Here is a 21,435-nt window from a genome sequence, read left to right on the forward strand (position 1 = left end):
GAGATATGCACGCCAGCGGGGCGCCTGGGTGCTGCAGTCGGGGGGACAGCCGACTCTTGGTTTTGGCTCATGTTGTGATCTTGGGGTCGTGGGATGGGATCCTGTGTCCAGCTCTTTGCTCAGCATGGAGTCGGCTTGGGTTTCTCTCTCCCTCTCCTCTGCCCCTCCCCTGCTCTCTCTCTCTCTCTCTCTCTCTCGATCTCGCTCACTCTCTCTTTCAAATAAATAAATAAATCTTAAAAAAAAAAAAAGATACGCACGCCAGCACCATAGGAGGTGGGCATCGGTGCTTGAGAGCGTCACACAAAGAGGAAGCAGAGGGCGCCTGGGTGGCTCAGTTGGTTAAGCGACTGCCTTCGGCTCAGGTCATGATCCTGGAGTCCCGGGATCGAGTCCCACATCGGGCTCCCTGCTCGGCGGGGAGTCTGCTTCTCCCTCTGACCCTCTTCCCTCTCGTGCTCTCTATCTCTCATTCTCTCTCAAATAAATAAATAAAATCTTTAAAAAAAAAAAAAAAGAGGAAGCAGAGTTCCATGGAGGGATGAGGATCAGGCGTACTCATAGCGGCAATGAACTAACTCTGCCTTGGGCTTTGAAGGCTGGGAGGGTCTGGCCAGGTGTAGATGAAGGAAATGACATTTCCCACAAAGGATTGGAGTGCCACATGAAAAAGCATGGGATACGTATCACCAACAGTGAGTAGTTACTTCTGGCTGGCATCTAGAGGGTAAAGAAGAAGAGTGGGGTTGGAAAAGTGGATTAGAACCAGATTTTAAACAGCCACACGCTAGACTATGAGATCCAGAGTTTATCTTCAGTGAGCAAGGGTGAGTCTTGGAAAGTTTTGCGGCAGGCAAGGCAGTGAATCCAAAGAAGTCAAAAACAACACAAAACTTGCCCATGGTCCTAGGGCGAGATAGTCTGTGGGCCAGCCAGGCCTTGAATTCAGAGTTGTATTGACACAGACAACCCTCCTGGGCCTCACGGTGACCAGACCCTGATGGGTCTGTGGGAAAGTGCTCCAGGCCAGGTGCGGGCAGGCTGCTTCTCTGGGAAAGCCTGGAGCCCGAGTTTCCAAGTAGCTGGGCGTTCTGTCCTGCTGCTGGCTTGGGTCATGTTGAGCTGAATCTTCCCATGGAACCTGGGTGGTGGATGAACCAGTGGCTGGACTGCACTCCTTGGGAACCCAAATGGGTTGGGCTGGGAATGGCAGAGTGTGGGATCACTGCAATAAAATGAAAGGAGAGGAGCCCTTCGAGTGTCCTGGGGTGTGAGGCACACAGGGCGTGGGGCCTTGCATTCCTGGATGGTTAAGACGCCGCAGCTGATGATTATCATTATTATTCCTGCTCTGACTTCTCTGAGCTTTCATCCTGCAGGACCCTGCCTTGCTGGCCCGGCCTCACCAACTAGCAAGGCCTTCTGGGGTGGGGTGGGGCGGGGCAGGCGGCTACTGGCTGCAAGGGAACACAACAACACTGCAGGTTTCTTCCCCCGTGAGCTCAGGGAACTTTTTAATGCTGAGCAGCTTCCTAACCCTAGAATCATGGGCAGAATTTCTCAAGGGAGAAACCGAGGCACAGAGCTGGGGAATGATTTGACCCAGGTCTTAGAGTAGAGACCCCTCTCTCCCCTCCCATCCGCTACTTACTAGGCCATGCTTATCCTTTCCCCAAATGGGGCAGATCTTGTCAGCCTGGAGGGGAGCCAGGGAAGGTGTGGATTCTAGAAGAGAGAACTGGACTGTGGCCAGGACAGCAGAGCTGGTGTCCTCCTTGCCAGACGCTGCGGGCATCATGAGGTCAGGCTCTTGGTTTCGCGTCTCCCTGGAAGGTCCTGACATATGGGTGGATCTTTCCCAATCCCTTGAGGGAGGCCAACATTGCAGACGTGCAAAACGCCCCACTTTTTTGCATCAGAGGCCATATTCAGCATCCTGGGAGAGGAAGAGTCTTGTAAAGATGGGTCAGGCCTAGAAGCAGACGGACAGACAATGGCTCAGAGACAAGGAAAGTAGGGTGTGTGTGTGTGTGTGTGTGTGTGTGTGTGTGTGTGTGTGTGTTTGCATTTGTTAACAGAAGGCTGCCCTGTGGTGACATGCCACTGCTTGCCAAGATGTGATCAAAGGGAGAAAGACTGGAAGGAAATGTGAAGGATGACCCGATGCTTGGGTGGGGGACTGAGCGGGACCCCACAACATGCACGGACCCAGTCTAGCCGTGGGAGCCCCAGGAGAAGGGAGGGCGTGGCCCGAAAAGCTGCAGGCTGAGACCCAGCCTGTAGGGGCTAGAGTCACCCTCTCTACTATTTGCTGTCAACCTAGTGAGTAGCAATCTTTGGGAACATCTTCTGGCTTAAAACAAAGGTGGGATGGCACAGAAGACTAGACGGAGGCATTTGGAGCAGAGAAGACAGGCAACACAGCCCTGGGGGCCTCCACATGCTTTCAGATCCTCAGTGCCTCCCAGAGTTGGCCAACCAGCCAAGCATTCCTTTATCAAGTGTTTATTTAGCAGCTACTATGTGCAAGGCACTCTTCTTGGAGCTGCGGGTGTAGATACATAAGACGTGACCTCTGTCTGGGGCTCCTGGCTGGCTCAGTTGGAAGAGCGTGCAACTCCTGATCTCAGGGTTGGGAATTGGAGTTCCAAGTTGGGTGCAGAGATGAACAACACATAAACTTAAAAAAAAAAAAAAAAAAAGACATGGCCTCTGTCCTCAGGAAGCGCTCTCTGGAGAAAAACAAATCTTCCCTTTTGGCTTCACCCCCATTCCACGTAATACGACACCAGGATCCCAAGGCATCTTCTTCCTCCTTGGCCGTTCTTGGCCATGACTGCACTGGCCTCTGCTCCAACCGCCACCTCCCCGAGTTCACACGGGAGCAGGGCTCATCCCAAAGCCCACCCGGCTGAGCCATTCCGTCTCCAGCCACAAAAGTCACCTCTTGAGCTCGCCACAGGGACCAGGCTGCTCCAAGAGGCACTGCTCTTTGGTGGCACCCTCCCCTCTTCCAGACCCAATGCTGCTTCTTAAGCCTCTACCCACTTGCCGGCTCCTGGGGGTGACCCGGAGAACCTGCATCATTCCCTTGTTGCTTAGCAGATACAATTTGAACTTGTGGGCTATTTTCCAGGGGCCGCCCATGTGTTTCTAACTCTATTATTATTATTATTATTATTATTATTACCCAATGGCATCCCTTCCCATCCCCAGCACACACCAGCGTTTGCCATGGAACTCTGCTTCTGGACAAAAGCGAGGAGCTCTTTAAGGGGATCCCTTCCAAGTTTAGAGTTGATTTATCGAGCAAACATTTACTGAACGGTGGCTGTGTACCAGGCACTGTGACAGGTACTGAGCCGGCTCGGATGGTGACTAGGACAGACATGCCTCCTGCCCTGGGGGAGCCCATGAACTTGCAGGGAGGATAGACACCAAGAATAAAAGGAGAGTGTGGTGCGTGGTCAGACTGGATGGCCACCCGGGGCCCGGGAATCTGGGCTGTCCTTCCACCGTGGCTTTGTAGATCCCTCTGACCTCCTGCTTGGATTCTCCACAGAGCGGAGTGTATCTTGCTGAGGAGGAGGGGAGAATGTTCCCACAGGATGTCCACATGGTAAGACCCAAAAGGCTCCAGCCCCCATGCTGTGTCCCCCTCCCCCTCCCCAGAGGTGAGGTCCCTCCCTTCCAGAATTTGAATTCCGTCTCCTAGGGAAGTGGCAGGAAGCAGGGACAGAACTAAGAGCCTAAGAATTCCACGTGCAAACAAACCCATTGAGCAGGGGTAGTGAGGAGGCACTTCACCATGTCGCTGCCATGCTAGGAACTGTCAGATCCTTCCAGAAAGCAGCCACCTTGTTGCCTGTGAAACCCACTCTCCTCCGCTCTCTGACGGCACTGCCCATGACAGGTGGTGCTGTCGTGTCTCATTGTGAAACTTGTCCATGAATGAAGGCTCTGACACCTCATGAGGCTGTTGGCTGTTGAGTCAGTGTTTAACCACTATAATTGGGAGAAACGTCTTCCAAGTGTCTAACGCAGACGAGACAGACGCTGCAAAGTCCACCCCCTTGCTCGTGGGCCGCCCTCTGCAGAATGGAGAAAACAAGGACAAGTCATAAAGCGCTCCCTACTCCCAATGCTCCCGAAAATCCTCTATAAAACCGACCTAAGTAAGAGGCCTTTGGATCCGATGACTCCTTCCCTCCAAGTGTCAACATCCCAGGTGGAGTTGTTTTCGAGGGTACGGAGGGCCAGGGAGGGTGCTTGCCTGGGGCGCTCTGGCAGGTGCCCTTCTCCCCCTACTTGGTGCCTCTGTCACCGGGGGGGGGGGGGGGGGGGGTGGGGGAGGGGCATGATGTTAATGGTCAAGGAACTGAAATGGGCCCCAAGAATGCTGGGGGGTGGGGGTGGGGGTGGGGGTGGGGCTGTGCATATGAATTGCAGTACTAGAGGGTTCCTTCTTCCGTGTGCCTGAAAAAGTGAAAGTGGTTGGAGCTCCAAAACAAGAAACGCATTAGAGAAATAAAATTTTCAAAGGCTGCTGCCCTAAGTCTGAGGGAGTTTCTGAGATGGAGGGGCAACTCACTATATTGGAAAGAGTTGCCTTCCTTTCCTTTCTTTTCTTTTCCTTTCTTTTCCTCCCCTCCCCTCTTCTTTCCTTTCCTTTTTTTCTCCCCTCCCTCCTTCTCCCTCCCTCCCTCCCTCTCTCCCTCTCTCTTCCAAAATCCAAACCAGTGAGTTGCTACGGAAGGATATTTTCATCCCTCTAGAGCCACATCCCAAACACCTTCCTCTTTTGTCCTCCAGCCTAAGCCCTACAATCCTTTCAGGTCCAGCTAAAGCCTAGCATCTTCACCACCACCTTTCCCTCATCTCTGGTGGAATGCTCCTTTCTGTGAATTCTCATTTAATTCCATTAAACTACGCAGCTTGGTGTGATTACACAGCATCTCGTGCTCCCCCACTGTTTCATGCACACAAATCTTGTCTCCTCAACCAGGTTGCAAGCTTCTAGAGGGCCGAGGGCGTTCTGTACATTTTGGACTCCTTCCGAACACTGAGCACAGGGCTGGGTGTATAATAGGCCTTTATTGAGATCTCCATTTGCCTTTTACTTCTCATTAAACATCAGAGAATTCATACAGGGGAAAATGTTCATAAGTGTAATAAATGTGAATAAGTCTTTATTTGGGTGGAGTAACCTTCCTATACAACATCAGAGAATTCCTACTGGAAAGAAACTCTGTGTCTGAAGTGTCCATGGGAGAGCCCTCAGGTGAGTTTGGAGGTTCGGAAGACACATCTGACTCAGTATTCTGGAACTCAGTTCCATGAATGCAGTGACTGTGGGGAACCCTTTGCTCAAGACAATGATACTTACCATTGGTGTGCCTATTAGAAACCATGAATCCAAAGAATGTGGGAAAGTCTCCCCCAAGATCTGCAGCACCCAACACCCGAGAACTCACTTGAGAGTAAAGAGCAGTGCTGGGGTCGGGGGGAGGATATGATGGTGTTTTTTTTTTTAAAGATTTTATTTATTTATTTGAGAGACAGAGAGAATGAGAGAGAAAGCACATGAGATGGGGGGAGGGTCAGAGGGAGAAGCAGACTCCCTGCTGAGCAGGGAGCCCGAGAGGATATGATGGTGTTTGAAGCCACCACAGTTCCTGTTTCTGTGTAGCTTGTCTCTAGACCCATTTCCCAGCTGAAGAAACCAAGACCCGGGGAGGAAGCGTTGTACACTTGTACACTGTAGGTGCAATGGGACTATTACAAAACTTTGATTTGTGCCTTTTTCTTTCTTGAACTTGAAATGCTATGACTGATTTCCTTTGTCTTCATCTCTCACTTGGAGGGGGAGGGGAGGGGAGGGAAGGCTCTCCCAATGCTTGTTATGGAAGGAGAGATGGGGCAGGAGGGGCTGCATCACATCCAGGGCACAAGTCCGGATAAAAGCTCTAGTTTCTGGGGACCTTTATTTCAGGTACCGGGGACCGTGCCGGGCGCAAAGGGAGATCAAAGGCGAGAAGAGACATCCTGTGCCCTCAGATAGCTTATAGTCCAGGGAGAGAACAGACAGGTCCTTTAATGGGAGCACATATGAAATGCAGGAAAGGAGCCCCAGGAAAGGCTTCACAGAGGAGGTATTGTTTGAGCTGAGACAGAAAGGATGAGAACTTAGCCAGACAAACAAGTGAGGAGCCCATGTTCCTGGTGGAAGAAACAGCACACGCAAATGCACTGGAGTAAGAGAGGCCATGGCCTCTTGAGGATCCTGGAGAAGTTCAGTAGGTAAAGCCTGGCAGGCAGTGGGGGAGGGGGTGGGGGGGGCAGATAACCCAAAGCCCTTGAATGCCTTGCAGAGTGGTTCTGGTTTCCCTGTAAGTAATGGGGAGCTGTATTCGTTTTCTACTGCTGTTGTAACACATCACCACCAATGTAGCGGCTTCAAACAACACAGATTTATTATCCTACAGTTCTGGGGGTCAGAAGTTTTTCTGGGCCCAAATCAAGGTGTCCATAGCTTGTGTTCCTTCTGGAGGCTCTAGGGGAGATCCGTTCTTTGCCTACTCATTGCTTGAGGCTGTCCACACTCCTTGGCTCATGTTTCTCTCCCATCTTCAGAGCTAGCATCCTGACCCTTGCTTCCATGGCGCCTCTCCCTCTCTGCCTCCAACGCTCCTGTCTCTCTCTTCTAAGGACCTTCATGAGTACACTGGACCCACCAGATCATCCAGGATAAAGTCTGCATCTCAGGATCCTTACCTTCATCCCATCTGCAAAGTCCCTTTTGCCAAATGAGATAGCGTATTCACAGGTGCCAGGAATTAGGATGTAGACGTCTTTAGAATATGGACATCTGGGCGCCCGGGTGGCTCAGTCGTTAAGCATCTGCCTTTGGCTCAGGTCGTGATTGCGCCCCGCATCGGGCTCCCTGCTCGGCGGGAGGGCCGCTTCTCCCTCTCCCACTCCCCCTGCTTGTGTTCCCTCTCTCGCTGTGTCTCTCTCTGTCAAGTAAATAAATAAATAAAACCTTTAAAATAAATAAATAAATAAATAGAAAGAAAAACATGCTATACAATGCATGCTTTAATTGTCTTTGATCTTGACCAGGATAAGGATGATGACTCTCATTTGAGTTTTCACATCAAAGTTCTTTAGGCATTTGTGGTGACCGAGTTCTACATTTCTGTACTCATCCCGTTTACGCATCATTTCTAAATAAATGAAAAAGCTTGTAACAGTTTATGAAGCCCTAAAGAACCCTGGATTTTCTCTCTCTGTAAATGAACTACCCCACCCAGCCAATGGCAACAGGCCGGAAGGCACAAGGGTTGTCTGTGTCCTCTTGCACTCCCATTACTGCTAGAGAAAGGTGGCCCGAGGGGCCAGAAGAATTAATGACTTAATGCCTACAAAGCTCTAGGAATAACTTGCTGCAGATAAGGTCTCATTATCGTTAATTGTTGTTATTATTATTGTTATTATTGTTATTAACTCAACTCATATGAAAAGCTGCCACAGCTTTGTTAACCACCTCAGGTCAGGGGTTTAATTAATACCTCCTCTGAATGCCAGAGGCCCCAGGCGCCATGTTCCCGCCTCCACATCTGGGCTCCACCTCCTCTGAGCTCCCCCCCCCGGGCCCTCTTCCCCCCCCCCCCCCCCCCCGTCTTCGTAGTCCTCACCTGAACAGGTCCATCTGGCTTCACTGCGGCCAACACCCCAGCCCTGAACCCCCTCTTGTCCCTTGACTGCCCCTCCCCATAATCTCACATACCTCCTTGGACCTTGCCTTCCCTTTCCTGCAGTTCCCTAGCCCCCCCAACACACTTCTTTTGACACCCAAACAAGAGCCAAGATTCTGGGGAGTTATGAAAGGAGAGGGTCCCCTGACCCTCCCCACCACAACCACCCCCCAACTTCTCCCTTGCAGCCCTCGCTTCCTGCACTGCGTCCCAGGTCTCCCATCCCACCTCCATGAGAACCTCAGGATTGTTCCTCAGGTGGTGAGGCCGGTTGGGTGGGTTGGCTGGTTTAGGGTTACGGAGTTTGGCACTAACTCACAGCCCAGTACAGCTGCCTTCTTTAATTAATTAATTCCAATTTTTTAAAAAACCATCACTTCAATTGGACCTCAGTGCATGCCTCTGGGGCGTATGTCACATCAATTACAGACAACAATTAAGCATGCTGCCTCAAAGAATCTGTGAGCCTCTTTAAAGACTCAAACACAATTCGGACCTAACTACCTTAGATCACTGTGCTGGAGACAGACCCTGAGGCAGAACCCCCAGGGGAGGTATTGGGCTGCTAGAGTTCAGCATAGGAGGATGTTCTGCTGGGGTTCCTGCCCTCAGCTGCCCACATTCCCTAACCCCAGGGTCCTCTCTGCCTTCGCTTAGATACACAGAAGCTAAGCTGTTGCAGGTGGGATGGTGGCCTTGCTTCTCTGGAATAATACCAATGTCCCCCAAATTCCAAACTCACCTCTGAGCTGTCCTAACCGGCTGTCTTGCATGGATAAACATGAATCTCGGGCCCTCTAACAATAGGATGGGCACTGAGTTGATCTGTCCTTTTCCCATCAATAGAGGTCATAGAGGCGAAGTGAATGGAAGCTTTTGCAGCCGTTTGCTTTAGGAAAATGGTTGAAGATGTCACTTAAGGGCAGAGATGATTTCATAATGATGGTTCTTGATTCCCACCTTGTGTGACACTCGGTAGCTGTTCCAGGAATGGTGACACACTGTTGAAGACACGGAACCGAAAGTACGAAAGAACGTACGGCACAACTACGGTATTTTTCCATGTGCGAGGTAGGCAGAGGTGGGCCTGGCTGAAGACCTGAGCCTCATTAACATCGCCCTCTCTACTAATAGATTAAAAAAAAAATTAGTAGACCAGGTAAACATAGCTTTCCTTATCTGTTTAACTCATTTATTTACTGGCATATGTGAATTGACTGTGAATCACTTTGTCCTTTTATGTTTGCCGGAATTGTGGCTGTCCATTTAAGTCCAAACTTCCAGAGAGCAGAGACCACATCTGTTTAATTTGCTTTGTCTGGTATCCAGCAAAGAGCTGCGGCACAATGTCACAAAGTCCGGGACTTGGATCCTGGAGACCCAAGTTCTGGCCATTTGACCCTTAAAATCCAGACCTCATTCTTATTTGCTATTTAGAAAAAAAAAAATGGGCAGGGGAGGGGCGCCTGGGTGTCTCAGTCAGTTGGGTGTCTGCCTTCGGCTCAGGTCATGATCCAAGGGTCCTGGGATTGAGCCCCACATCGGGCTCCTTGCTCAGTGGGGAGCTTCTCCCCTGCTTGTTTGCTCGCTCTCTCTCTGACGAATAAAGAAATAAATAAAATCTTATAAATATCTGTATATTAAAAAAATAATTATAAAATGCATTTTGATGAGAGACCATAGTGGCAGCGGGCTGTGAGCCCGATGATGGCCTCAGGCCATGTTGCAGCTGAAACCAAGCTTTGCCCAAAGGGACACTGGCTATCCCAATAGCCTCCCTCACCTCTATCCCCAATGCAAAACAGCTGCATTCATGGGTCTGGCCTTTTAGGGTGTGCTCTCTTTTTCTTCTAGGACATCCTGGCATTTATCTCGCCTCTTCACTAGAATTCAAGCAGGTGTGGTGGGAGGTGAGGGGTCACAGAGCGAAAGTGCCCTTGACCCATATCCCTTTAAGACTGGACAGAAACATACATACACGCCGCACGAGGGCACATATGCATGCAAGCCCTATGGCAGAAAAGCCCGAAGTCCATCTTTCTGATCTGTCTCTACACCCCGTCACTTAGAGAAGAAGTGAATAAAACAGGAGAGTCCAGGCCAGCTTTCTCCATTCTGTGAAGGGGGCAGCTTCTTGTAGGCAAGGCTCAGAGATAGGAACTGGTTAGTGATTCTCAGCGAAGGATTGGCATTGTAAGATATTAGCGAACAAAGTCAACTTTCTAGAATAGAATCCTAGGTACCAGACCTGGAAGACTCTAAGAGCTGGAAAATCCTGTCTTTTTTGCAAGGTCTAAAAGGTGAAGGGATTGAGTAAAGGTTGCAGCACAGCAGGTATGAGAACCTAGGAGCCCATGACCAGGGCCCTGGCCCCAAGTCTGGTGTGCTAGAAGCAGCTTAGATCAATGAGGGGACAGAGAGCCACAGCCACCGCCCCTATTTAAGTAGAGGTGGTAAGAACTATCAGGGACTGTGGATACATTCCCGGAAGCTTGGGGAGTGAGGAAATGCAGTGCACTGGGAGCTTGTATGAGGCCGTTTAAAGAACCAGATATATCTGCTGCTGTTTAAATGAAATCTTTGAAGATTTTCAGAACTGTCAAAGTGTGCAGAACTTTATACTAAAACTATTTATTTATTTGAGTATAGTTGACAAACAATGTCACATTAGTTTCAGGGGTACAACAGAGCGATTCGGCTTCTCGCTGCCTTGTGCCGTGCTCACCAGGAGTGTAGCTACCACCTGTCACCATACAGTCCTATTACAATATCACTGACTATATTCCCTCGCAGTGCCTTTTACTCCTGTGACTTATTCATTCCATCACTGGGAGCCTGTACCCCCCACTTCCCTCCCCCCATTTTGTCCAACCCCACGTTTCTTCCCCTCCGGCAACCATCAGTCTGTTCTCTGCATTTGTAGGTCTGATTCTGCTTTTTGTTTGTTTATTCATTTGTTTGGTTTTTTAGATTCCACTTCTAACTGATATCATATGGTATTTGTCTTTCTCTGACTTAGTTCACTTAGCATAATACCCTTTAGGTCCTTCCTTGTTGTTGTAAATGGCAAGATCTCATCCTCTTTTTATGGCTGAGTAATATTCCTGTGCGTGTGTGTGCGTGCATGCAAATGTGTGTGTCTACTAAACCTTTTTTTTAAATGGCTTCTATGGGGCGCCTGAGTGGCTCAATCAGTTAAGCGGCTGCCTTCGGCTCAGGTCATGATCACAGGATTCCTGGATCAAGCCCTGTGTTGGGCTCCTTGCTCAACGAGGAGTCTGCTTCTCCCTCTCTCTCTGCTGCTCCCCCAGCTCATGCCCTCTCCCTCTCTCTCTCTGTCAAATAAATATATAAAATCTTTTTTTAAAAAATGGCTTCTACTGGGTTTTGTCCACTGCCTTAATGAAGTTAGTGAAGAACTATCCAAGGCCAGGAAACCAGAATGACAGAAGCCCGATCTTCCAGTGAGACCAGCTGTGGGTGCTTGCAAGAAAAAAAAAAAATTAATGGTGCTTGCATTGACTGTCAGTTGTAATGTCAGCCACTGAAGAAGGGGGCATGGGCTTTGCAGTCTGGCTGAGAGCAGAGGCCCTCTTCTTATGACATGTCGAGAGAGGACACTGGTCTGCAGCCCCCTGCTGTGGGTAACTACATGTAAGGGAAGAGTTAAGAGACAGCAGAGCAACTGGGATCTCCTTGTTAAGCACTGCGGCCCAAGGCCTTCCAAAGTACTGGTCACCAAGGCCTCAGACACACAGGAGCAAGTCCTAGGGTCCTGAAGAGAAGAAAAGGGGAAAACACATGAAAGAAAGGAGATGCAGGTGTAGAACTGAATTATTCTCTATCACGTGCCAAGGCTACCTGTTTTTTTTTTTTTAAGATTTTATTTATTTATTTCACAGAGAGAGACAGCAAGACAAGCAGGGGGAGTGGGAGCGGGAGAAGCAGGCTCCCCGCTGAGCAGAGAGCCCGATGGGGCTCGATCCCAGGACCCTGGGATCATGACCTGAGCCGAAGGCAGACGCTTAACGACTGAGCCACCCAGGCGCCCCAAGGCTACCTGTTTTTGCCCACAGGAATATGTAGCAGTCTTTCAGAGTCAAACCCTCCATTGTTTTCTAGGTTGAGTGATCGACTGGGCCATTAAGCCTTCCTTGGCCCAAATTTCCTTCATTGGGAATAATAATACCTGTCCTGCTGGCCTCACAGAGTTGTTGGAAGATCTCATGAGATAATGGACATAACTTCCCTGCAGAAACCATAAAGCACTCCTCAAGTGGAAGGCGATAATATTACTGTTGTAACTACTAGGAGCCCTTCAGAGGGCTGGTCTGTGGGTGGAGAGTCATAGACACTTGGAAGGTTACCTTGCTTCTTTAGCCATCGCTCTGCACACCGGTCTTCCAAGCTGGATTGCCCTGACAGGCAGAGTAGGGAATGGATTAAATGTCCTAGAAGGGCAAAACTAGACATCTCAGTCAGAGGTTCGGGGCTCACCAGCCCCCGTAGAAGCCAAGTTCTTTCTTACAGTAAATCTTTTTTTTTTTTAAGATTTTATTTATTTATTTGTTTGTTTGTTTTAAGTAATCTCTACATGCAAGGTGGGCTCAGGGGTACAACCCTGAGATCAAGAGTCACATGCTCCACCAACTGGGCCAACCAGGTGCCCCTAAGTCTTTTCTTTTATTATTTATGCATGCTTATTTCCTCCTGCTCTGCCTGGAGATTTTCTCTCTACCTGCTGAATTACGATGTCACCCTTAGTGTTTATCCACTGAAGACGCTCACTACTGAGGAACACAACCCAAAGGTGCCAAATTACACTCCCTGGAATGTGGAGTCCAAGTATAATAAAGACTGAGCATTTGTTTTCGGAAGGTGCCAAGGACAGGGCTAGCCCTGGAACCCTTTTGTGTATCAAGTTTCAATCTCTTCCCTAACCCTATCCCAGATTCAGGCCATTTTACTTGCTATAGGGACTTTTTTCCGGGGGTGGGGGGGGAGAGGGAGGGGTGGCTATTTTGGAGAGAAGTAGCTGCATCTGTATTGAAAATGTGTGAAGAGATAGGTCTTAACGCAAAGACATTTGTTAAGTGTGCTTTTAATAATGGAAGGAGAATGAGGAGTTCCAATGGAGATAAGATTTGGGAAACATCAGGGAAGTTTGGTTTATTGTGGGAAAGGGTCATCCTGACCCTCCAAGTTGCTGTCTTGGGTCCTCTCCTCCCTAGGCCTTTACCTTGCCTGCCTCACTTCCTCTCTCTGTATGCCAAGCACTTGCAATTATGGACACCCTCTCTTGGCTCGGAACTTGGATAAATGCTACCTTGTTAGCTAATGGTACCATTAATTATATTAATGATTAATAGCTAATTAGTCATAATGCTGTAATACTTTCAATGGAGGCTTCCTTTCTTGCAGCAGTTCAATGTCTCAAGCACACACACATGCTCTATTCCTGGCCACAGAACAAACGCCGCTCTAAATTTGTTTTTCTGACCATTCTGGCAATCTCTAAATTTCTCCAGGTTTTATTAGCTGTCCCCATTTATCTCGTGACTGACCACTACTGCTTATATTTTGCCTCCTTTATTTCTGTCCTCTGTCACTCACCCTACCCTCCAGGAACAGAGGCCACCAGGAACAGAGGCCACGGGTTCTTTTTTAATTTTATTTCATAAGCCAAAGGCTCCTTTACTTCTAAATCTCACTTGGGCCCACTTTCCTACTTCGGCCCCTTTTCTTCACTTTACCTTTCCTTAATCCTAACCCGCCCCTACTTCAGGGAGACTCACAACCTCTACCCCAAGCTCCCTCCCACTCTGCGTTTTGGCTTCCTTTCAGCAACCACGCCCCCAGACCCAGGGAGAGAGGTGCGCACGCGCAGTCCACGCCTTTACCTGGGCGCCCGGCAGTGGGCGGAGTGGGGGAAGGCGGGGGTGGAGCGGGAGTCGGCGGTTATCTGGGCGGCGGGGCGCTCACATTGTGGCAGCGGGGAGAAAAGGTGCGCCAGGGCCGGCCCGAGGGGCTGCGCATGCGCGCCGCCGCGCCCCGCGGCCGGGATGCCAGGGGGGCGGGCAGAGGGAGGTGTCGGCTCCCCGTTGGGCGGGGATGGGGGGGCGGGCGAGGGACGGGGCCGCGGGCGCGCGCGCGCTCTCGCCGCCGCTCCCCCTCCCTCCCTGCCCCCGGCTCCGCACACACAACCACACACGCACACCCCCTCCCCTGCCTCCCTCCCCGCGCGCCGCCCGCCCCGCCGGCCCCGCTCGCCCTCGCGCGCTCGGAAGGGAGTCGCGAGACGTCGGAGCGGCGGCCACGTAGCGCTGCGGCGGCGGCGGCGGCGGCCGAGGCCGGGTCTGCGGAGCGGCCCTGAGGACAGACGTTGGGCGGGGGGGGAGGGGCCGGCCCGGCCGGCGGTTGTTACTCGAGCGCCGCGGCTACAGGCCCCCCGCCGCAGGGATGGACCGCCAAGGCGGCGGTCGGGGCGGCGGAGGCGGAGGCGGCCGGCCAGGGTGAGTAGGGGCCCCTGCCCCCCACGCACACGCCACAGTCGCGGCTGCGCCCCTTGCAGCAGCCTTTCCTCTCCGCCGCCCGCCGGGCCGGCCGGGGCTTGGGCGCCGGGTTAACCCTTCGCCGAGGCAGCTGCGTGCACTAGGCCGGAGCAGCCCCCATCCGGCGGGGAGGCCCGGGGCGCTGCGCTCCTCTGGCCGCGAGCTCGGGCCGGGGGCGCCCGCTTCTGCTCCTTCGGCCCCTCGCTCCCGGACCCGGACCGGGCTCCAGTTTTGCAGAGAGCCCGCTCGCCCCGAGGCCCGAGGGGAGGCTGGGGTTGCCTGGGTTAGCGGGCCGAGGGAGGTTTGCACCGGTCCTCCAGCGAGCATTCCCCTGCCCTGCAGCTGGTGGCGTGCACCCATTGCCTCCCGGGCCCTGCGGTTGCGCCCAAACCTCCAACCCCTGGGAGTATTGTGCCGCTCGAGATAAAATGCATCTAGTGTACACCCGCCCAACACTCACCCCAGAGGGTAATGCAGACCTTTCTCCACCCCCACCTCTTCCTCCCCTCCAATCAGGCTCTACTTAAGATTCTTAGATGGGAGACACTAAAGGTAGTGACACCCCCGTTACATCTGCACATAACATGTTCATTGTCGAGGGATGTCTCCTGTAGAAATGATAAATGCCCCTGCCTCACCCTCGAAGTCTGTCTTCACGATTTGAGGTCTCATATGCTCTTCTTTGAAGAGGGCCAGTCTTTGATCACATTTAAGTACATCCCTCCCCCACAACACGCACACACACTTCCTGATTGCCAGAGCAGCCCCTGTCATTGCGGATCCATTGTCAGGAATGGCTTGTGCCAATCAGAGGAATGTGCATTTGCTTTTGGAGAGGGGTTCTTTCCACAACCATGTTCTCAGGATGTTCCTGCGTGAGTCTGTCTTTGATTGTCCCCATGTTCAAGCATCATTATCATAGTGTTTTCCTGATCTGCATCTCCGGTGTGCCCTGAGTAATAACCTGAGTGATGCTTTTTTCCTCAGTCGATTAGATACATGTGTGTGGGCATTTCGATTTATTTTGTTTTAATATGTAAGAGCGGTCATCAAGGCATAGTTAACTACATAGGGTCGTGTTTTGGGAAGAATGTGTGTTTTTTTTTTTCCAGAGATGGCCAGGCCTGTGTATTGTTCTGGGAATGGCAACTAGCACATGCTTTGTTGACAACATGTGTATGCTTAAGGAATGAAGAGCTGCTGTGGCTAGCATGTGTGTGTGCCCCGAATGCAGGGGATGATCCCGCCTATGGCTGATTTGAGAGTGGTCAGCTGCACAGTCCTGTACCAGGACTGTGCACACGTATTCTGATAGATACTACCTTTAGTATAATTTTGTTTAAAATGATCACCTCTGAGTTTTAGTGATTCTGGAAATGTCTGTTTCAGTGGTTCTTAACCAAAGAGATGCTCATGATTTTTATATGCAATTACAGTCCTCTTGAAGCTAGTCCTGGGACAGTCAGGTTGAGATCTATATTATGCAAAAGTGAAAGGAACTTGAGTTTTGTGTTTTGTTTTGTTTCTTGAGGATTGGCATTACAGTACTTTGGTCCTGAGCAGTAAGCAACAAAGTAGATGATATATGTATCCTTGTGTTTTGTTCTTCCATTACTTCCCTGTCTTCCTGTAAAAAGGAGATCTATGTGAGAATTTCAGAAAAAGTTAAAACTGGAGTCAGAATAATTTGTCTGAATTTGACCAGTTGATGATGTATGTTCCTTGCACTGTTTTCTAAATGTAGCATATTTCAACAGCAAAGTCAGTGGTCTCTTTCATGATACCTATCCATGATGTGTTGATGGAGGTTGACTTGATTTATTAAAAGAAGGCTTTATCATTCCCATAGTAGAGCACCTGCTCTGTGCAGATTTTTTCAACTTTATTAAATATGATTTCATGTCTTTATTCAGGGTGACATTGCCATCAGAATCATCCATTTTAAAGTTTTGTTTTAATGGGAGGATCCTGATTGCAGTTAGGAATTCAGCCCCTGTGTTTAGAATTTAGAACAAGGGATGAACGTTGCACTATTCTATCAACAAGCAGGGGATAAATATCAGCTATTCTTGTTTAAATCACTCTGCATCCAGCTTTTGCCTTTTGATTATGTTTCAACCAAGGGGGATTTGTTTCACTTGTGATAGTGTTGTGATGGGCAGTGACATTAAAGAAACATAGTCCCCAGCTCTCCAGGAGCTTACAGTTCTGACAATATTTTTTACTTAAAGAATCCTTTGAGACCTTTTATTTATTTATTTATTTTACATTTTTGGGGTTCTGAGAGGCTAACCAATTCATGGTATTAACTTTTTTTGGAAGGCGATGGGGAGGGGCTTGGAATCTTGCATAGAACCTGTTCCACACACCTGAAGAATAGCATTTATTCTAATAATTAGGCAGTGTACCCTATGAAGTTTGAAAGCATGCTGAGATGGCAAATATTGCATTTTTTATTATCTAATAAACATGCTTGAAGTGGCTTATATTACAGGTTATATTTTTTGTTCATGTCATGCCTGAAGCTTTACTGTCGGAAATTATTTGCCTATTCTAAACCCAGACCATTTCAAAGTTGCAAATATGTTACTTTGTCAGCGTCGTAGGGTGACAGATCACTAAAATCCCAGGGGACAGTGTGCTTCCTTGATTTAATATTGCAGAACCTCTTCTAACCAGTCACTTACCTAGTTAAACACCCACACACCACAGAGCAGCTGATCATAGAATGTGTATGGCTGTGAGAACAGCATTCTCTGCCAGATTCAGAGCTTGGAGGCTGGAAAACAATTGCATGGCAGTGAAACACTTAAGGAGTAGTGGGGCCAGCATCTCCCTCATTAATACAAACAGCTTGCTTTAGATTCTTCAGCACTCTCAGACAGACACCCTTCCCTTAGGAGGTTTCAGATCAGCGGCTCGTACTCAAGGGAAACAGCACCTACTTTCTGCAACTGTGGCCTCAAGATCTGATTCGTGACGCCCAGAGCTGTTTCCATTTCTGCTCAAAGTATGGGAAGTAATCTTGTAGTGTGGTAAGAAAATACTTTTCAAGTCTGTAGAAAAAAGTTGATTAGTAATGCTACTGATGTGATTTTGCTTTTGAATGTCTGGAGCCTGTCGAAGAAGTAACCTGTAAAAGTGAACTGTTAAAAAAAAAAATCACCCTTTACTCAAGGGTTTTAGATAATTTCACCAAGAATGTGAATATACTCTTGAGTTTCATTTCCCTTGTAAAAAGTCGGTGAAGAGACAGCCAACAACAACAACAAAAACCCTTGTGAATTCTCTTATATTTTGAACCATAGCCTTTGGAACTAGTTATTCTAAAGGAGATGACTGCATTTCCTGGCAGGGAACTCTTGGGTCTTGTGCTCCACCTTTAGGTATGATAGTCTTCTCAGCTGTTGTCACCATTTCTGACAGTTAACGCTTGAATTTACTTTGATAGAGGGAAACGGTGTTGCAGGTAGTGAGTTTAGCTGAAGGAGGATCAGGGAGATGGTCCTTTGGAGCCTGGCAGAACAGGATTTGAATCAGCTCCACCAGGTACTGGCTCTACGGCACTACGGCATTGGGCAAATCACCTTGACCTCTCTGGCCTCACTTACCTCAACAGTAGAATGGGATTTGTTTTAAGGATTAGAGATAATATATGCAAGCTGCTAGCACAGTTCCTGGCACATGTCCGTTTGAAGGACTCAAAAACAGTAGGACACGGCTGATGTGGGAAATAGAGATCACTTTGGCTGACAAGAGGTCTGGTGCTGCGATCTTCATACTTTCATTTGCGCAGATTTGGGATGAAAAAATTGCAAATATTTGACTTGGAGCATACCTAAGTCTTGCAGGTGCAGCGTGCATATTGGAACTTTGATTTGTTGCTCTGTGACTGGCTGAATGTGGTAGAGACAATAAAATTTAGCTCCAAATTCTGCAGCGCTACCCATAGGCTGTCTTGTTTTAAGCCTATTCAGAGCTTGTGTGGTGAAAGGGGTGTTTTAGGACATAAACGTGTCTCAATGAGTTCTGTGTCCAGAGTTGAATCACGTGCAAAGCCTTGTGTAAATTTTCATGGTTAATGCAAGCCATAAAGTGCTTGGTAGAATCAGTGAAGACATCAGATGCTTATTTTAGTTAATCTGTTTGTTTATATAGCAGTTACGTATGATTTTAAAAAACACGAACATTTTCTCCTGAAGAATTCCCATTGCTCATCTGAGGTTTTGATCATAAACTGTTATTAGGGTTATAAGTTTGAGTGCCTTAGGCATTTTTGCTTTGGTGGGTGAAGGAAAGAAAAGTAAAGTTCCCTTACCTGTCAAATTTTATCAACTCTCCACTTTAGGCCTATACCTACAGATTGTGTGTGTGTATTCCCTAGCCTTGTTTTTAGCCTGAAAGGTAATTTTATGGTAAAATATGACATTTTTTTCCTCTTTAAAATACAGTTTAAGAGATTGCTTTGGAGAGTAGATTCAGGGACATGTATACAGTTTTATTCAGTTCATAGAGCTTTTAAAATAGAATTTCTTGGCTTCTGTAGAATTAAATTATTCTGTCATTTTTGCAGGATATCACTGTGATAAGTCTGTGAACCCCCAAGAGTTACCTAGAGACTTTTCTGATAAGTTAGACACATCAGTAATGCATTAGGATTTACCTCAAGGGACTCTGCTAATCCGTATTTTCTTTATTATTGAGCCACCTAGGGCTTTCCCATCAATGGAATCAGTCACTAGTATTGGATTGCTGATAAAGAAGGATTGGCAAATAATGGTCTTAGACTTGCCTTAGATTTTGCAGAACACTTGAAAAAATTTAATCTCACCCAGATGTATAATAATAATAAGAGCACTTACGCTATGTGAGCCCAGACTAACTAAACAAATAAAATTTAGTTGATTGAGTTACATATTTTTTTTCTCAATGATAATCCATTTTGCTAAGAAAACTTTTTCTGGGGAGGAGGGTGCTATTTTTTTTTTTTTAACTCTTATTTTTTCTGGTTTACTAGAGTCAAATGGCCTAGCGGAGATCTAGTTGCTCCTGTCAGTTTCTTGATAAACCAATCAGTGTGTAGCGAGAAGGGACTGTTGGAAGGGAACAGAAATAGAAGTGATGTGGAGTGTGGCTCCAGAGCCTGATTTCTTGATCTTGCTATGCTATGTGGTATCAGAGGGTTCTTACTCTTAGCTGGATTTCACAAAGATATACAGTGTTGGGTGATTCCTTTTTTCTTTAATGCTAGTGAAGAATAGAGTCTTTTTTTTTTTTTTTTTTTGATTTTTTTTTTTTATTCATGAGAGACAGGGAGAGAGAGAGAGAGAAGCAGAGGGAGAAGCAGGCTCCCAAGGAGCAGGGAGCCCGATGCGGGACTCGATCCCAGGACCCCGGGATCATGACCTGAGCCGAAGGCAGACGCTTAACCATCTGAGCCACCTAGGCGCCCAAGAATAGAGTCTTTAACCGCTTTGGAATTTAGACTTTTTAGCTTTGGAATTTTGATTCAGTTTTGGAGATTCAATGGAATATAACTTACTAATTACACTGTGTGGCCTACAAAACGAGATTTATAACTAGGCCCTTATGAATTGTTTTCATCCTTTCACATGTACCATTTCAATGTATCTGAAGTAATGTCAGTGGCCTGTGAACATTGAAACACATGGTGAAGTGTTGGGTTTTTTGAGGTTTCGTTTTGTTTTGTTTTGAGGGGATGAGTAGAGTGTGATCTTAGTTGTCTAGGTAAATCTATGTTTTTTCCCCAATTCCTCTTAAGACTGTGACCCAGATGCCCAGAGGCTTTTCTGTATTAATATACTGTTCGAGCTGGGATTTGAAGTTACCTTGCCTAAAAGATCCTCCTTGTAGAGAGCCCTACAGTTTTCTTTCTAGCCTACAGATTCATCTAAATAAACTCAACAAAAGTTTGGGAAAAACCTAATGTCTGTCAGTATAGACTTGTAAATAAATTAGGGTATATTCAAGCAGTAGAATGAATTTTATAACTGCAAAAAAGAATGAGGAAACTCTTCATGTGTTGCTGTGGGAAAATCTCTAAGCTATACATAAGTGAAATACAGTATGTACTCATTTGTGCATGGTGTCCTTAGCTCAAAATTATGTTTGTAAAATTCACTCATATTTTCGTGTGTAACAATAATTAGTTTTTCCTCATATAATATGCAAATGTATGCATATTTTATAATTTATTTGTCCATTCTACCATTGATTCACATTTGGATTATTTCTGATTTTGGCTATCATGTGTAATGGTGCTCTATTCACTATATTTTCTTCTGTACTTAAAAATTTTGATCCGAGACGCCTGGGTGGCTCAGTTGTTAAGTGTCTGCCTTCGGCTCAGGTCACGATCCCAGGGTCCTGGGATCGAGTCCCACATCGGGCGCCCTGCTTGGTGGGAAGCCTGCTTCTCCCTCTCCCACTCCCCCCACTTGTGTTCCCTTTCTCGCTGTCTCTCTCTGTCAAATAAATAAATAAAATCTTAAAAAAATTTTTTTTGATCCATGTGAATGTATACCCACTAAATAATTTTTCATTTAAAAAGTATCCCTCAGGGCGCCTGGGTGGCTCAGTTGGTTAAGCAACTGCCTTCGGCTCAGGTCATGATCCTGGAGTCCCGGGATCGAGTCCCACATCGGGCTCCCTGCTCAGTGGGGAGTCTGCTTCTCCCTCCGACCCTCCGCCCTCTCATGTGCTCTCTCTCTCTCATTCTCACTCTCTCAAAATAAATAAATAAATCTTTAAAAAAAAAAAAAGAACTTTGAAGACTAACTAACTTTTAATTAAAAAAAAAAAAGTATTCCTCAACTATCCATAGGAAAATTATAATGTCCTATTTTAAATTAAATATTGAAATATTTAGTGGGGCAGGGGCGCCTGGGTGGCTCAGTTGGTTAAGCGACTGCCTTCAGCTCAGGTCATGATCCTGGAGTCCCGGGATCGAGTCCCGCATCGGGCTCCCTGCTCAGCGGGGAGTCTGCTTCTCCCTCTGACCCTCTTCCCTCTCGTGCTCTCTATCTCTCATTCTCTCTCTCTCAAATAAATAAATAAAATCTTTAAAAAAAAAAAAAGAAATATTTAGTGGGGCAAAATAATTTCAA

At 47.8% G+C, this 21,435-nt stretch overlaps 1 protein-coding gene and 1 long non-coding RNA gene across 4 annotated transcripts in view; one reads left to right on the plus strand and one right to left on the minus strand.

Annotated features, from left to right (window-relative positions):
- Positions 1-3,323: 3,323 nt before the first annotated feature.
- LOC141370981 (uncharacterized) lies at positions 3,324-13,762 on the minus strand. The gene is made up of 5 exons (XR_012375537.1): positions 13,658-13,762; positions 12,125-12,208; positions 8,500-8,758; positions 6,775-7,016; positions 3,324-4,091 (listed from the first exon to the last, which is right to left on the minus strand). It is a non-coding gene; the product is annotated as an uncharacterized lncRNA (long non-coding RNA).
- A 234-nt stretch (positions 13,763-13,996) lies between these two features.
- The window catches only part of ZNF652 (zinc finger protein 652), a 62,559-nt gene continuing 55,120 nt past the window's right edge, over positions 13,997-21,435 (plus strand). The window contains exon 1 of one of the 3 annotated variants that reach the window (XM_025859210.2): positions 13,997-14,269. The gene's annotated coding sequence lies outside the window, so the exon portion shown is untranslated. Of the gene's footprint in view, positions 14,270-17,607; positions 17,858-21,435 lie in introns of those variants that run through there. The other 2 variants (XM_025859208.2, XM_025859209.2) reach the window with 2 other exon arrangements.

Source organism: Callorhinus ursinus, unplaced genomic scaffold (genome assembly GCF_003265705.2).
Source record: "Callorhinus ursinus isolate GAN/ISIS: 27379988/994484 unplaced genomic scaffold, GSC_fseal_2.0 scaffold52, whole genome shotgun sequence".
Taxonomy (NCBI): Eukaryota; Metazoa; Chordata; class Mammalia; order Carnivora; family Otariidae; genus Callorhinus; species Callorhinus ursinus.